Source organism: Phasianus colchicus, chromosome 1 (assembly GCF_987193195.1).
Source record: "Phasianus colchicus chromosome 1, bPhaCol1.hap1.1, whole genome shotgun sequence".
Lineage (NCBI taxonomy): Eukaryota > Metazoa > Chordata > Aves > Galliformes > Phasianidae > Phasianus > Phasianus colchicus.
In genome coordinates this window covers 120,967,515-120,973,506 of record NC_143436.1, presented here as the reverse complement: position 1 = coordinate 120,973,506, position 5,992 = coordinate 120,967,515, and the positions used below count along the sequence as shown (strand labels likewise).

The window sequence follows — 5,992 nt, the reverse complement described above, 5'->3', positions numbered from 1 at the left end:
GGGTGGGGTTGCTCTAGCCAGAATGCAGGAGTTGGCACTCGGTCTTCTTAAAGCTCATATTCTCAGACTAAGCCCATCAGACTTCATCACAGCAATGCGTTTCTTATTTTTCAAATGAACAATTGGAAGCTGAAAGAGAAAGCTTACAAAGCTTTCTAGAAACTCAGCAGCATACCGTTACAGTGGTCCTGGTTTTGTTTTTAATTTATTTGAGAGCCTACAATGAACAAAAATAACGTGCTTCAAATTATCACATGAATGGAAGAAGTGCCTCCACTTACAAAAATATATAGCTATTTCAACTCTTCAAGCTTTTAAATTTGGTGTAATCAGATGCCTTTGATTTTTAAAGAAACCAACATTTCCCTCCTTTACTGAGGCCAATCATTTAAAATCAGGCCCTTGGCACAGGGCATTTTTTACAATAGGACATTATCTTAATTTATTAACTGTCTATGAAGCTGTCGAGATGGGGTTCACTTTGTCACAAATAAACTTGTTGATTTGTGAGGTATGAACAGAAGTTGGTTATGATTCAATCATGCTTCTTTTTTCTTAGGAACATTCTATGTTGCGTAAGCTGGCAGCAGGGACACAGAAAAGTGCTAGTTTAGTTTTGTCACTAAAAGAACAGTCTTTGGAAAAGGAATCACTGGTGGACAGTTGAAGTTGGGTAGGTGACTTGCATCATCAGTCTGGTCAGGGTAGAGAAAGTATTAAGGAAACTCAGTCATCAAAGGCTAACAGTGTGTTACATTTCAGTAGAATGTCAATTTGCTTTGTCTCTGCCTTGTTCAGGTGCAAATTTACTGAAGAAGCTGAAGGAGATTTATTTCTCTCCCTGTGAGCACTGTTAAGAGAACACAGTACAAGAGATACCATTGCTCACAGCCACATTCCCTCATCAGGACTGCAGGTAGGCATATCCTCTCTTGTCCCATCCACCTAACAGCTGTCATTAATACAGTTTTAATTAGTGTTATCAATTGCTGTTTAAGCCTAGGGTCCAAAGGCGATGCTTAACACAGACAAGAATGAATATTCTTACAACATATCGTAAGCAAATAGTAAGTCTGTGCTATTTTCACTACCTTAACAAATATCAGGGGGGACTGAAAGAGGCTGCTTAACATAGCAAAGGATCTATGTTCCCATTTTTTCTGCAGGAAAGAATTTGACTAGCATGCTATACAACAGGCATGAGGTATGTCATGCAAATTTATGTAGAGCCAAATTAGAAGAACAGAAACAGAATTTCTATATATATGCACACCAATTAGACCATATGATTCCATTTTCATTTCCTATTTGTTTAGCTCTCCCTTTAGTCGCCTGCTCATCATTTTGCACAAACATAGATAGGGGATCACACTTTTCCACTTGCACAAGCAAAAAAGAATTAGCTGTTTCTAAGAATCTGTCAACAACTATTCATTCAAAAAGTGTTCAGAACACTCAGATGAGGTTGCTAAGTGACAAACTATACATTCACCTATCTCCTTATTAGCAGAAGCAGAGAATTTAGCAAGCAGATTCAGTAAAGGACATTGCTGATTTAAATACTGTTTGTATAAATGTGCCAAGGCTGGAGAACTCAGGCTGTCAACTTGCTCATGCTTTCAAGAAACTTTATCCTCCTTAGCTGCAGGGAAGTACAAATGTCAATTAGATTGAAGCTCCATCACACTTCTGAGAATGTTTTTTTCATTATCCTGATTCGAAGTCTAAATATTTGGTTTTAAGTGACACTACTTGAGTGAGAAGTGTCAGTTAATAACTTCAGTTGCAAATGCTTTTCTTTTATTTTTTCTTCTTCTTCTTCTTTTTTTTTTTTTTCTGTGTCAAATGCATTATTGATGCCAATACCCTTATCATAAAAGCATGAATGAATATGAATGACTGAAAGGCTGATAATCTGCAAGAACACAGCAGTTCTGCATGTCATGGACCCATACCTAAAGCACTCAGGCCACTTCTAGGGGTCCCATGAAGAGTGTACTGCTGTACAGCAGATCTCACTGGATCAGTGTAATAATGGCTAGCCACCCTAAGGGCTGTGTGACATGTGTGCTACACATTTCATGACCTTGTGGTATCCATTCAATTTGATTTTTAATGTCCTAAAATATCTTGATAGATAGAAAACATCCACAGGTATTTTAATCTGCTTTTATGAAGTTTGTATTTAAGGCTGCAAAGTGCTACTGCAAATACACAGTCAGTCTGAGGATGGCTCACTTAATAGGTAATATAGACAGGTGAGAAAATTAGCAAAATATAATGGAACTGCATAGCAGTATAGAAATCATCCAAAACTCTCACTAGTCCAGTGCACATTGAAATCATATACTTAGCTCTTCAACATGGACGCTGCCCCCCTGAGCTGCTTTTCTTTTTCACAATAGAATGTGCACGAGGTGTTGTCTATGTTAATCTAAGTGTACTGAAATACCAAAGAAAATGATGTGCAGTACATATTGTATGCAGAAAAATGATGTACACTCACAACACTGATATTTGTTGCTGGTATGAAGAGCTTGAAAAAGAAAAACCCATTCACTGCCCAAGCCATTTTTTAGCGGGTAAGAGCCCTGCAAAGCTCATACAAATTCAAGATAATAGATAACGTGATTCTGAATGAATACAGGTCAGGTACTGTGGGTGTACCAGTCAGGAAAGGAGAAAGGGGGAGCAGCTGTTCTTTTTCCCTCTGGACCAAAGGTGTAATGGATGCCTCTACTTTTGGAAGGTATCAGCTAACTTAAGGAGTTGGTACATCAACATCAGAGTGCTCTCATGGACCCTAGGGCTACATTCAGAGACATCCTTCAAGAGTAGTTATTGGAAAATGACTCATCAGAAAGGATATAAAAAATAAAATCTAGGTATTAGTCACTCTTTTCTTCATCCTTCAAAAACATACTTTCTCACTTCACCCCCTATCTAGATGTAGGGCTTAAAATTGTGTATACCGATACTACTTCAATTGTGCTTTTGCTCCTTCCACACATTCTGTATAATTTGTTCATGAGTACTTTCCTGTATTAAATCTTTCCTGTTCTGTACCTCTTCTTATGTACTGATTTCTGTGATGGTACTGCTTCATTTCTCTTTTAATACCAAATATCTGATTGTTTGAATCTTCTAAATTTAAACTAAGTTAAATTAGCTTTCGTTTATTTTTCTTTGGTTTTGTTGTCAGAAATATCCCAGATTCCACATCTCCTAAAAGGTAATGTTATTGGTCTCAGTGCAGAGCCTGGTTGAATCAGAAAACTGAGCACAGAAAACCAAGCAAGCAATAAGTCAAAATGCTCAACCTGCAAGAAAAACAGCAGCATCAACCATTGATTTTCATGTGTCATATCTTCATGTTCACTGACATATTCTGATCAAAGGCTTACAAGTATAAACCCAGAATGACTTAACTGACTCTGGCAGAATAACTTCAAATTTACACAGCTGAAATCACTATTTAAGTCCTCACTTGGTAGAAAATAGCTCAATATATAGCTCTCCCTAAATAGAAGAAGAACTTTTGAGCACAAAACCAAAAAAGCAAACAAAAATAACCTCAGAAAGTACTACACTTGTGAACCACTATCCACCCTTCTATAGCTCTTTTTCCATAACATCGGGAATGAGTTTGTCCCTTCATGTTGGCTGTGGTAACTCATGCTATTATATTACAGAGCTACACTTCACTTCTTTTTTTGTTTTCGTTCATGCCAGCAAGAGCATGAGTAGGCGTCATATAAGATAAATCTCACTAATTTTAAAAAAGAAAATCTAGTGAACAGGAGGTGATAAATGCTGTGCTGCCTACTCAGGTTCTGTCACATAAGATGTCACTTCTTCATTTTAATTATATTTTCTGCCAACTCACAGAAGCAAACGATTTGTACTACATGTGATCCTACCTCTTTTATGGAATATTTCTGCATAGCTGATTGCAAAATGCATCTACTTGGTTCTGTCCCAAAATTTTCCCATGTTCACTTCTATGTCTGTTTCTGATATTCTATAGAAACTGTCTGTTCAGGAGACGTTAATGTATAAATAACAGCTTGCTCACTGCAAAAAAAAAAAAAAAAAAGACTCAGATTATTTGTACATAGGATTGATTTTTCAAGAATTAATGGATTACATATTGAACTTAAAAATTAATCTTCTGTTTTAGACATGGTTTTGCTAATGTATGTTAATGGCTAGCCAAATTTGTTAAAAAAGTTCTACTGGGTTAAAAAATCAAAGATAAAAAAATGCTAGAATCTAGAATGCCGTAACATCAATTCCTTGTCTGCTTGCATGGCAGACAGAGAGCCTTGTTATCCTAGAGGGTGAAGTGAAATGATATTGAGGAAACACCAGCTGTTTGATTGACTACTTACATCAACAGATGATACAGGAAGGGCTCCTTCCAACAGAGCTGGCTTGATCAATACATGCCACTGAAATAGCATGACATGTAAACAGGTCACAGAAAGAGTAATAAGATCCCCATGTTCCCCAAAATAATTTTCACTTTTCAAACGGGAATATTAAATATAACAATTGCTCAAATAAAAGAAGCCAAAGCCTGAGGAGAATAAACCAGTTTAAATATAACTGCATCCTGGAAGAGTTGTAACACATGGCTCACAACTGTATTTAGTGTTCCCGTGAGTGGTAGGTGGTAGAACAGTGGCTTTAGTCAGTTTTTTTTTTAAAGTTAGGCATCTCCTAATATAATAAGAATAATAAGAATAATTGTCAGTCTGAGAACAAGAATAGGATTTTTTAATACTTACCTCCATCAAACTGGAAGTTATAAACAGAGATGAAAGAATGAACTGTAGGGCAGAACTTATTCTACTTAGGAGTTGAAAAAGAAAGCATGAAATGATCCACACACACGGGGGCAGTCAGATAGCTGGATTATACAGCAGACAATTTTAGATCCAAGCTTCTGTTGTTCAGCTACATCAAAACCAGTCAGACCAGTCTGAATGCAAAATTATATTTCTGAAGAGATCAATGATGTTGTGATTTTTGTACTACCCCTGTCCACTCAGGTTGCTAATATTTCTGATCATGTTCAGCCTCGAACAAAGGAAGAACATACTGTCTTGTCATCAGACCATTTATTTTTCATTAATATCCTTATTGTGCAGAAAAAAAGAGATTGAATTAGAGATTGAACATAAGATTAAGTTATCTGTCAAGGAAAAAAAGGTTATCTTATAGTTTATCCTTGTCAAATGAGGCAACCACCGATTCAACAATCTTTTCCCTTTGCTGGGCCTTCTAGGGACCCTCTGCTTTAGAACAAAGTGTTCTACCTCTCCAGTGCCTGGAGCACCTCTCTGTAGAAATACTGCTGAAGTCAGACTGCAGCTCTGCATAGCAGCAAGGTTTGGGACGTACAAAACCATGACTCGACTTGTTTTCCAACAAAATACTGCCTTTACACCTGCTAAGACCAGCCTAGTTTAGGAAAGAATTACTAACAAACCTCAACATTCACTTTCTTGACACCTCAAGCCTTTTCCTGTGGGGAGAGCATCTACTTTGCCTGGCCACAAAGCCCACCCTTTCTCCTTTGTTTGGACAAATATCTTATGTGTATGTAAGTCACATCATAGGATTCCTTAAGCAAAGTCTGCTTAAATGTAGAATAGACATGTTTATGTTCTTGTTTACATTTACACATTTAAAAAGAATAAAATAACTCAAATGATGATATAGAGTTGTTGTTTACAGTGCAGCATGTAAACTGTAAGTTATCAGTATTTTCACAAATTATTTGCATTTCCCAGAAGAAAACTTACTTTTTAGTGTGGATTTAGACTCAGTCTTCTCTAAGTATAAATCTTGGTCTGTAAATTCTCTGTCTGCAGAAGACAAATGGAGGGACTTTGCATAACTCTGAGCTGCTTCTTTGTTCCCCAGGAATCCTACAGTAGAAAACATAGGGAGCCTTTATTTTCCCCTTCTCTGCTTGGCATGAAAT

The 5,992-nt window shown here is 36.9% G+C and overlaps 1 long non-coding RNA gene across 1 annotated transcript; it reads left to right on the top strand.

Annotated features, from left to right (window-relative positions):
- Positions 1-587: 587 nt before the first annotated feature.
- On the top strand, positions 588-1,068 carry LOC116232723 (uncharacterized). Its single transcript, XR_004167746.2, has 3 exons — positions 588-673; positions 799-916; positions 999-1,068. It is a non-coding gene; the product is annotated as an uncharacterized LOC116232723 (long non-coding RNA).
- The last annotated feature ends 4,924 nt before the right edge of the window (positions 1,069-5,992 follow it).